We start from the raw sequence: 12,190 nt of genomic DNA on the forward strand, positions 1-12,190 counted from the left end.
TATTTAGCTCCCATCATTGAAAAACAACATATCACATCTATTCAACAATGGAATACATTTTTTTTTTACAATTTTAAATCAATTTTTTTTTCTAAAAGACAGAAAAACATATAAAATGTGATTTACTTTTCAGATTTGATAAAAAAAAGGTTTTATACTAATTCATCAACTAAATAAATTTCATTAGGTTTGATTTTAATTTCCAGCATTAGATCTTTTTGTCACGTTTGGTCGTCCATACATCCAACCCGTAAAATAACAATAACATGAGTCATAGATTAAACCCAGGTATTCAAATGTTTTGCTTTGTTGAGTTTGACAAATAAAAGCTTCAGTTTCCTTTGAATATCAGTTTAAAAGAAAGAAAACGTGTGATGGCAGCTTCCGGCCACATCCTCATAGGGATTCAATGTTTTCCGCAGGAGCTGAGTTCCAGGAAACTGAGCCGAGCATGTTTGACTCAAACTTGCTGTTAGTCACTAAAGATCCTCCGAGCGGAGTGACAGCCTCTCCCGGAGCTGTGTCTCTAATGGAAGTCTTGTCTCTGCTTCCTCTGGGATCAAACCTTTCCATTATGGGACCATCAGGCCACCGCTCCTGACCCCAACACCCCCCGAACTATCACCCCTTGTCTTCCTCACTCACTCGCCCGGTCACTCACTTCCACATTGATCGCAGCTGCAGTGCATTGTGGTGCGATGGCTCGGTGAGATCCCTGCTCGCTCTGCACTTCACTGCTACAGCAGTAAGCACTCTGTCACTTTCACTGGGGATGCATTGGACCCACACACACACACCGTCATACACAAAAAACACACACACACACACCGTACCACCAAACAAACGCACAATTTTCTGTCCCAGACGCACAGATTGGTACTTGGGCTCTGGAAAGCATGAGGTGTCACCATGCTCCTGTTTGATAACATGTGTTTCTTTTAGTAATATGGACACGAGCGAGGATTCTCATGGATGTGAAGGTGCCATCAGTAATACATCGTTTGGAATTCGTCTTGACGCTGCTGTGTTTGTTCATTATACAACTTATTTTTCGTTTTTAGACCCTTTGACTCAGAATTCAAATTTAAGCCTTTAATTGGTGATAAATGACTTTTACTGGAAGTTTCTTTGATTGTCGCAGTTGCCCCATAAGATCACATCGTAGCCACTGTCGCTGTGTCTCAATTTGGGGGTTGCATCCATGTTTTATAACATATTATAAAAACCTGTTTTCTTTCATTTTTCCAATGTGCAGGATTGTTCAGCCTTGACATTGAGGCTCTCCGCTGAGGGTCAGTCTCTTTATTGTTGTTCTGTGCTTTTCATGTCCTGTGGAATTGTCGTGTTCCTGCCACCGACTCTCTGACCCTCATCAGTGGATGTGGTCCTGACTTCCTGCTCGCTCAGAGTCAACATGCTGATGTACGGTGGCGTTATAAGAATGCGGAGGAGGAGGTTGGCCGTGGTTCTTGTCAATTTTCTTGCTCCTCTGGCTTTGCAGAACAAACAACACAATTGACCACTCTTGTCTTTTTCACATCCATTTCATCATCACTCTTCTCAGTGAGGGTGCTCGCAGACGTGAACCCATTGGAATACAAAACACTGGAAACTGATCGTCCAAGGGGAACAAATGAGGACAACTCCAGCTCCCATGAGTCACACTTTGCTCCCTGTTCTGATTGTTTCCATCACTTCTCAACTGATATGTCGTTGTGTTCCTGATGCTTCACAGCAAGTTGAGCATTTTCATTCTGAACACACAAACGATACTCTTCCCGTTGCCCTTGACCTTCACTTAAGGAATAGTCGAGAGACGAGGACAGATTCTCGCAGGGGGATCAGCAAAGTTTAACTTGACTCGGTTGACATTTTGAGTGAAAGCCTCTTTATTCCTGCTCATCTGTTCCCTTGTGAAAGTCTGAGCTGACATCCTCCTCTCTCTGTTTTGATTTATCGGCTCTTGGGTCCAATCCAGTCAATCGTACAAAGGTACGAGTCTGGCAGACAAACGAACCGAGGCCCAAGGCTCATTATGCCGGAATTACGAGCTTCGCTGACGCAGACCTGGACCTGAAACCTTGTAATTATGTTTTTCTGGATGATGATTGTTGTTGTTGCTGTTGTTGTTGGTGAACTGTGACTTAGAGGCCAGACAACTTGGAGACAAACAAGGCAGCCGCTCCTTTTGTGCTCCTGCCAAAGCTGACCGAACAGTCAGGCAGCCATGCCCAACTAATGAGTGTACTTGAAAGGGTCGACATCTTAGAGAGAACGAGCGAGACAGACACAACAAAAACACACACACACACACACACACACACAAGTTCAGTTAGAAACCAAACACGTTTTTTAGGATGAAAAGACTCGGGCTCCAAAAAGTGATGGAGTCATTGAGGATGAGACGACCTCTGTGAACCTGAATGTTTGGTTGTTTGTTTTCTTTTTTGTTTGTTTGTTCTTCCATGAGGAGGAAAACAAATACCTCAAACAAATGAAAGTACAGTATTTCCATATATTCATATAATGTACTGCCTCTTTCTTAGAGAAGAGAATGATAGTTCTGCTGTGACAAACTTCGTTAAAAGAAAACTTTGTCATTTGCTTTCAAAACCTGTTTCTGATTAAACATCCACGTTGATGTCTGTGAATAATGTCATTTCCTAACCACTATTCCTTTGGCCTCAAGGAAACATGTGAAGGAGAAGCCTTAAGGAGCTAGGAAGGGAGAAACAGGGAGTGGAAGATAACAGAAGATCATTACAGACTGTAAGGCAACATGTGCTCTGAGCGTTATAATAAAGTTCCCAGTGGAAAACAGAATGACTCGTCCTGAGAACAGGTAACTTTTCAATTATCACTAACTCGGGAAATATCTACAAAACAGATTTTATTAAAAAAAGGAACTGAAATATTGAATATTATAAATTATAATAACATGAGGGACATATGGGAAGAAAACCTTGTGCAAGTGGAGAAAAAATAATTGTAATAATGATTTTGTTTACAATAAAGTTCATTGTGCTTGTTCACTGGACAGATGTGAGAAATGTGAGGATTCAGTTCTACATCATGAGAATAAAACAGCTGTTCAGCTTTTTTAGATACATGGGTGTGTCCAGATGCAAACACACGCACCAGGCCCATGCACTGGTTTGCAGGCTGCACATGTTTGTGGCGCCATGCCGTGAGAAGCGTCCATCGAGCCTTTGACCAGCACGGAATCTTACGAATGTTTGTAACACACACCCAGCAGGGATTCAGGGCTTGAGAAGAACTTGAATTCAAACTTCAAACGACTTCAAACAACTGAGTATAACTGATACTTGATGAATCGGGCTGTAAATAAAACAGACTTAACAAATACAGCGAAAGATTTTTCCAAACAGAAGCTGCTGCCACGTTAGACGGATCAACACCTGCAGAGAAGAAGAGCTTGTTAATGAGATGTGATGAGATGATGTCAGATTCTACAACTTCAACAGCTTCTATCGCTCTTCTTTTAATTTGCCTCCTGTTGATGTTTCCTTTGCTCCGGTGCCAACAATCACTGTGCCACTGCACAAAGATTTGATATAACTCGATGTGACTGGATTCATTGAAGAAGCGGAAGTACAATGGATGGATAATTACACGAATATTTAAAGAGAGGGAGAAGGGAGGGGAAGAATGGAAAAGAGAGAGAGAGAGAGAGAGAGAGAGAGAGAGAGAGAGAGAGAGAGAGAGAGAGAGAGAGAGAGAGAGAGAGGGCGAAAATGACTCATCCTTGAACTGGGCTAATATCGATTGTGTCAAACCGAGAGGAAAATGTGTTCTCCCTGCGGAGAGGTAAATGGAGTAAAGGACAGGGAGGAGGCCCAAGGTGCAAGAAGAAGAAAGTAAAAGGATCTTCTGCTAAAAGAGAAATCACTCAAGCTTGTGTTTGTGCTTTGGACCTCGTCTTCTTCAAGATCTCTGAGAAGCATTTGAATTCTTCTATCTAAAGGTTGAGGCGCAGACTCGACCTGCAGCAAACCAGCTGGTCCAGAAGTCAATCCCCACACATGCAGCTGCACGCTGACATGCAATCCCAGTAAGAGCGCCGCGTCGCTGTGAAACCACAGAGTGCTTGAGTGCTCTGGGACAGGTTTTGTTTTCCTGACCCCTCACCACAGCGTTCCGGTTGGATCACAATTACCAATGTTTGTCTGAGGGGAGATAAGAAAAGCTTGAAATCAGGTTTACACGCAGTGAGCGTAGTGTCTCATCCTCTGCAGCAACCACCACTGGTTTTCATCTGCTTTTGTCAAACAACCTTCCAGGTAACACAGTAGGTTTTATTTAGAAAGTGACCACTAAAGGTTCGGTTTTATTCATCTGTACATGAATCATGAGATAAACAACGAACTCTGAAACGTAAAAAAAAACTGAAAATATGATTTATATCAAGATGGGAGCAGGAGAACAGGAACCTCCTGTTCGAGTGTAGGACTGTAGTCACGAGTCTATTCCCTGTAGAAGCTTAAACTGTGCGAGAAGATAGATTTGACTGCTTTCACTGAAAATAGATTTTTGGCCTCTTTACCTTTACCTTTCATTCGCTCATCTGATAATCTTCTCATTGTCCTTCACTTTAACTCTCTTCTGTCGCCCTCCTTTGTTTCTCGACTTGCCGGTGGAGGTTACCTCAGATACAAGGACAGATAAACCCTCGGAAGTCAAACCTTTTTCTCTTCTGGACGCTTGTCTCCTGACACAGCTCCCTGCTGCATTAACCTCCGAGTTTCAAAGAGAAACAACTCTGCTCTTATTGATTGTCCGAGCGAGCGTCTGGCTGATGCTGTTTGCCAGGAGCTGTTCTGTTCTGTGATGCAGGTGGAAACCGAGAGGGAACTCGTCTTCCTCCTCTTCCTCCTCCAGGAGTTTACTGAGCTTTATTTATCTCCTGCTGAACGTTAAGCTGAAGCTCACGTGTCTTTGTCTTTCACAGGAAGAGGTTCATGAGCAGAGGAGCTGGAGTTATTGACCCACGGCTCGGAGACAGGAAGCCCGGTCTTAATGAACCTCTGAAAGTAATATGGAAGTCAGGTCAGGTGGGAAATCTCAGTTAAAGCCTCTTTAGATAGATAGATAGAATCCTTTAATAGTCCCACAGTGGGGAAATTTGAGGGTTTACAACAGCAACGCAGGTACAGTGCAACAAGAGCAAAAGAAAGAGCAAAAAAACAACATAGTAAGAAACAAAAAACAACAATGAGCAAAAAAAAAAGTAAATAGTAAATAAATTGTAAATAATAGAACAATTAAATAATTAAATAATTAAATAAAATAATTATATAAATTCCACAAGTGTGTTCAAAGGGATCACAGCTGGTTGTACAGTCTGACAGCAGCAGGAAGGAAGGACCTTTATATTATATTGATGGAAATTATTTGTTTTATTCATAAGGCACCAAACTAGTCTGACTTTGAGGTAGCGTTTTTAATGTTATCTTTATAGTATTCATCTCTTAATCATAAATTATCTAATTAAATGTTTACTAAAATGTTTGGGTTTCTTTTTAATGGTGTCTTCTCATTGATTGCTTCGAGCTGCACTAGTTTCTAAAACTGTTTCGTTGATCAACTTAAGTTTGATTGATTCAAAACAATGACAATAATCATTTAAATACAATTAGTTACAGAAGGTTCATTTAAAACATCGTCTTCGCTTTGATTCTAAAATGTCTTTTTTGTAAATGAATAGAACATGAAGAAAAGAAAGCGGCTGGAGATGACGGAGGTGTCTGACAGTAACATCCAGACAGAACTGCATCACATCATCTGTTAATGTGGCTCACGTCATATCCATCAGTGATTTTTTTTTTTTTGATCAAACATACTTTCATTTCTCTCTCCCAGGATGAAGAAGAGTCATGAACGCCCCCGCAGATCAGGTGTGATGTACAACAGGGGAGCAGGAATCCCATTCATGCGTGAAAATGTGACAGGTCCTCAAAATCAGAAAAAAAAGAAGACGGGTCTCTAAAGTATTATCAGAGCTTATTATAAATATATGGTTGTGAGCCTCTGTTTTTTTTGTTTCTGGCCCGGGGCCCTTATTAATTTCTGACCCTTATATTAACCTCTACTAATATTTTATTGGCTGTGAGACGAAGGGCCAACAGATTCTGCTCGGAAAAGTTGAAGTGCTTTAAATTTTGTAAGCGTCTCCACGTCTCAACTTCAGCAAAGAAAAGTACAATTGTGGACACTTGCCGTTTAAAGCTCCATTATCTCTTTGAAAAGCAACTCAGAAGCACAATGGGTCCAGATCGGTCGGCCGAGACCTGCGTGGGGATGGAGCCGGGACTCAGTCTCCACATGCAGCCGCTGGACTGAGACTCAGCTTGTGTTGCAATTGATTTTAAATTATCTTTGAGGAAAGGACTCATTATACAGTTTAAAGGTAACAGTGAAATATCCACAAGCGTTTGTCTTCTTCTAAAGGCCACAGGCTACAATACAACCTCCAGCAACAACAGTTTGAGAGTGTGTGAGTCTGGTCGTCTGTAATCACAGTGTCAGAGGTCAGAGGGTCTGCAGATTGGAGACTGAATCGAGTCTGTGTGTGTCTTTGTGTGTCTGTGTGTGTGGGTAATGGTGTGGATAAATGGATACTGATGCCTTCCCATCACTCAGGGCACAAACGAGTCCCCTGGCAGAGTGAGGGAAACAACCCGAGAAGGACAAAAAGAAGGAGCAGCAATAAACTGGAGCTGCTTCATTTCCCTCTGTCAATTCCCACCCCATCTTCTTCAATAAGAATCAATCAAAAGAGAGAGAGAGAGAACCCCCCCCCCCCCCTCTGCTATACCTTTCCTTTGCTCTGCTGTTCAATCAGTTCAATCAATCAGTTTCCTGGTCTGACGGCGAGAAAGTCATCCACATGGAAAAAACACCAACAGCCTTTCTGTTTGATCTCTGTGATGAAAAATGTCTTTGGTGTTTGTTGGTTTTTATGCTGCACTGGTTTGATTGAGGGTGATGTACGGGATCCTTACCACCAGGATGCACCTTCCAAAGAGATTATTGTGATTCCATCAGTGAGATAAAAACAACAAAGTGTGGGAAGTAAATAGATATTTTAAAACACACAAAATAACTCCCTGCTCCTCTGGAAGCCTGAGATTTAAAAGGATCTGCAGCCACATAAACATTATATTATTATCAGCTGTTGCAATTGTTTTGAAAACACAACTTAAAAGGTTGTTTATTTATCGTTTAAAATAGAAGGAAACAAGATGTCTGTGAAAGAGAATTGAGTTGGTGCAGCAGATGTGTTCTAATGCACGACAATAACCCGATTTCCTCTGAAAACATGTATTCACATTCAGGTGCTATGTACTGGAATTTATCTCTCTCATCTTTGTGCTTCCTCCTTTATGTGAGGCTCAGTGAATGGTGGCTGCAGGAGGCTGAGAACAAACGATGCATATGAGAGCATGTGGATTCATCGTGGTATTGATCTGGATCTCCTCAGACCGCCTGGTGATCAGAGTGCCCCCCCCCCCCCCCCCCCGCACATCTGGCGTGGGGCTTCAGGAAACCAGTAGAGCAGGGTGGAGTTCACCAACCTACAGGTGGAGGCTGTCAATGTACAATAAGATTACATCATCATGTAAATATAATAATCATTTCTTGTTTAGTATTTATCGACCTATGTTTTGTTCAGCCTAGTGAATATTGTAATAAACTTTTAAATGCAAATTAAAGGAATATAACTGTAACACATTACAGATTTGACAGAAAATGATAAACACAACTTCCTGGAACGACAACAACCTTATTTCAGAATTCTAATGATTGTGAGTCAGGTGATATTTGACAGAAATTCTCCTTAAGGTGCAAAAAAATGAGACATGAAAAAGAGGAACTACAGGACGGAGTCAACTGTAGTTTCCATCCTCGTCCTCTAATTGATCAAAGCAGCCATTTCTCCTTGAGGCAGGACGTATCGTTAATCCCGCCTTCCTGCCCCGACACTTGTTACACGTCTCGATTTGCTTAAGATGACAAGTTGCCTGAGGTGATCCGCAGCCGTGAGTGCTCTGCAGGCGGCGGCTGCAGAATCGAGGGGGAGGGGGGGGGCAGATGGTAAAAAATGTACAACATCTGCAGTGCGACGTTGAACACAGATTTTTAATTTGGTGTTTTTTACACATTTGGTTTGCAGCTTGTTGTTCCCCCTGCTGTCGGCCATTACATTCCACTACACACTCTCCTCTGGGAACACACATACATCACTGTGAGGCAGGTATCTTGGATTTATATGTCCACATGCACCTAAACTCTTATTATGATGATTATAGAGGGAAAAAAGCTGCATATTATCACTTTGACATAGGAATAATGAATTCTACATTTCATCTATAGAATTATCTTCTGGAGAGCTGCTGCTTCATTCTGTACCTGAACGATATTCAAAGGGTTCAACGATGGAAACAAAGCCCGGCTCCTGCTTCATTCTCCCTGTCTCCTCTGTTCTAAAAAAAAAACACAGCTCCCACCTCCTGTAGCTGTCGACACTGATGAGCCACAAGCAGCTTTAAATAGACAGAGGACTGTCATTACTGGGACCTGAATGTCAAATAGTCTTTTCACACAAGTTCTATAATCACAGAGAACATGGAAGAGTTTTGTTGCAAATTTGTGTTTCTCAGATAGATGCAATGCTCATTATTCAAATTTTTTTATGGGAGACAATTGCAAATATCAAATACAAAAACATACAAGTACATTTTAAAACAGTGTTGTTGACTGTGACCACGATGCAGAAGGTCGTATCGGAGGGTTTAAGTCCCGCTCGGACGACTTCTTGTTTCTTTCTTGTCACTCTTAGTTTGTGTCTCCCTCCGCTTCGGTCAATAATCCTCAATTAAACTGTTAATGAACTCTATTGGCACAATGTCCATTAAAGACGGATAAATAATAAATCAATAAATACCCACACAAAAACTTAACACTCTCCTTTCCATTGTTCCCACTTATGAATATGTCTAAACCGCCCATGATACAGTTTATCCTCGATGCTCGGAGCTGCTGGGATCCGAGCAAACAAAGAGCTGCACATTCATCAGAATGTTTTTCAAATTCATCTCATGACCTTCAGCAATCAAACCCCCTTGATGTGCTGCTCTCCGTGTCGAGGTAATGTTTTATAAGTGATGGAGGAGATCAGGATTAATGAATCCACGCCACTTCACCCCCCCCCCCCACTCGACCTAGAAATGCCATGAGGGTGCCTCCTGTTGGCTGCCGGCGTGTTTTACCCTCCATCTCCATCTGCTTGACTCGCCTGCTTATTTTGCTTTTATGCACTTCCCGAGAGCTTCGTGATTCATGATCACACTGTAAATGTGACCAGACCCATTTCGTGGCTTTAACCATCCACTTCTGATGTAAGGTGAATTGATTTCTGTTTTGCGGTGTCTGGGCTTCGGCACAGTGGTGGAGCACAAGACCATTTGTTTAACATTCTTGCAGGAGAGAAAATGTAATGTGCCACAGACCCTGCAATAGAAGAGGAAATAATAAAATACATGTTTATGTTGTGTCGTGAGAAACCAGCCTGGTGAGGTGGAAAAGAGGAACGAATATCCTGTGACGGTGACGCTTTGTTGCACATCAGCAAACATATTAATCATGATTAATTGCACGTGTTGCTGTGGTTTACGAGTCGTTCAATCTGTCAATTTATCAGTCGGTGAACGGCTCAACGAATGACTCAGTCAACTAGTCCCAGAGTAGGTGTATCAGCCAGTCAAGTCAGAAAAACCCTGAATCCATCAATTGATCAGACATTTATTCAGTCAATCAATCAAGAACCGGGTCAGTCAGGCAACCAACGTCTCAGTCCAACCAGTCAGTAGATAATAAATAAACAGTTTAATCAGTCAATAAATATATCAATCAGTCACTCGACCATTTATTAAGTCAGAAAACCAACAATTTATTCAGTCAGAGAGTCAGACGAGTAATCGATCAATTCAATCAGTTGATCGACTGAGAACTGAGTTAATCAATAAACAGCTGGACCAGTCAGTGGAGTAGTGAACTAACCAGCCAATCAGTCAGTAACCCAGTCGTTCAGTCAGTCACTATGAGTCAGTAAATCAAGAATCAAATCAGGTAGTTAGTCAGACAACGACTGAGTCAATCGATAAGTTTGTGATTTAATCAGTCGATGAATCAAGAACAGTTTGAGTCTGTCAATCAGTCGATCACTGGATCAGTCGGTCTCTGAGTGAACTTCAATTTTAGTCCCACAGTCAATCAGCCTCATTACGTCGGCGAACCAATCAACTGACCCTTCAGTCACCTCTCATCCCAGACAATCACACAGCTGAACAGAGTGTGTGTGTGTGTGTGTGTGTCCATAAATTCACATTCCAGATTGAAATGGAAGAGAGAGAGAGAGCGATTCAATTTATTTGTGAATGGCCGCGTTTAGCTCGGTGAAAGAGTCGGGGCTGCCAGGAGGCGGAATGAGGTCAAAGGTCACCGTGGTTCCTGTGACGTACAACATGAAGCTCTAATGGAATTTTCTTTGAACATCAAAATGTACCACTTTGTTATGTAAAGTGTCCACTTTTACTTTGTCAAGTGTCAATGTGTGTTGTGCTTTGAATTTAACTTCATGAAATAATTGTTTACTGATCCTGTGATGACTTCACCAACAGTCGATTGTTTGTAATGGAATCGATTTTAGTTTTTTTTTTAGTTTTTTTACCTTAAGTCGTGAAAATAAAATGACTTTTTGAAGAACATGGAACATACTCAAAAGTTACTGGTGACATTTGACGGTTGATAAAGGTCTGAAGCTCCAGAGTGTGAGATATCTCAGACCTTTACGATCTTTTATTAATGTTTTTGTCACATCCTTTCGACCCCACAGCTTTATGCAGACGTAAAGAAAATGTCTTATTCTCCACAACAGGGTGTTTCCATCCCTCAAGAGACAAAAGGGCAGGAAACATTGTCCTGTGCTTAAGTTTTTATAAACCCTGCTCCATTTTTAATGAGGCAAATTTCATTAAAATAGCAAATTTTCTGTTTAATCAATTATTCATTTCTCACTGGAGGTGCAGGAGTACACGTTTATGTTTGCAATGAAAGGAAGAGCAAAGGAAACACGGGGGAGAGAGAGAGAGAGAGAGAGAGAGAGAGAGAGAGAGAGAGAGAGAGAGAGAGAGAGAGAGAGAGAGAGAGAGAGATGTGTGTGTTTATCTGCAGAATAACAATCAAAGCAAAGCCGCTCGTTTCATGTGTCTGGTCCCGTCAGTAAAAGTGACATAATATATTGTTTAAAAGCCTTTAAAAAAAAAACATTTATGTTAATGCAGTCCTGATGGGCGAGCAAATAGCCGCTATCACCACTGCACGTGGTGAGGCGGAGAGTCGAGCCCGGCAGACGCTTTGCACTCGTATCAATCATGTGTGAGCAAACTGGCCCTGCTCCTTTTAATGAGTCTGTGCAGCCACACCATATCCCCGCTGAGCATTAGCATTTCCACCCTTTACCGACAATTCACCAACCTCATACCCCACTGAGACCAGCTGACGTGCTCACTCCCAGGAGAGAATTCACGTTCTCTAACGCTGAAAACCACAATTTAGAAAAGCTTATATTTATCACAGGGAACTTTTCCTGCTACAAATCACTCATGTATAGAGAAGTGCTGATTTACAAGAGTTGAGCGAGCGACGGTTTAACCATTCAACCCTATTTCCTGAAGTTTATGAGTATTTAGCAGATCATTGACCAGTTTAGGGTGTAAGCATGAAGCAGCCCGGATTAGGTTCACTAAGACCTGGAAACAGTTTGGTTGTTTGTGGCCAACCCAAATATGGATACTTGCGGCTTTGAGAATGTGCCTGAACTAAATAATTTTAAAAACAACACAAATCGAGTTAATACCTCCACCAGGGAGTCGTTATATTTGTGTTCTCATCAGGATCAGCAAAATCTCCTTCAATGAAACTTGGTGGAAGGATGTGACATGGGTGAAGAAAGACCAAATTAAATTCAGAGGATTCGATCCAGGAATCTGTTTCATCACTTCTTTTAACGTTTAGAGAAATCGGGTGTGTTGAGTTTTCTTGAAATTTTCACATATTTCACATGGAATAATTCATGGGTCTTGGTGTAAAGGGAACTTGAAAGGTGGAG

This window comes from Platichthys flesus, chromosome 21 (assembly GCF_949316205.1).
Source record: "Platichthys flesus chromosome 21, fPlaFle2.1, whole genome shotgun sequence".
NCBI classification, from domain to species: Eukaryota; Metazoa; Chordata; class Actinopteri; order Pleuronectiformes; family Pleuronectidae; genus Platichthys; species Platichthys flesus.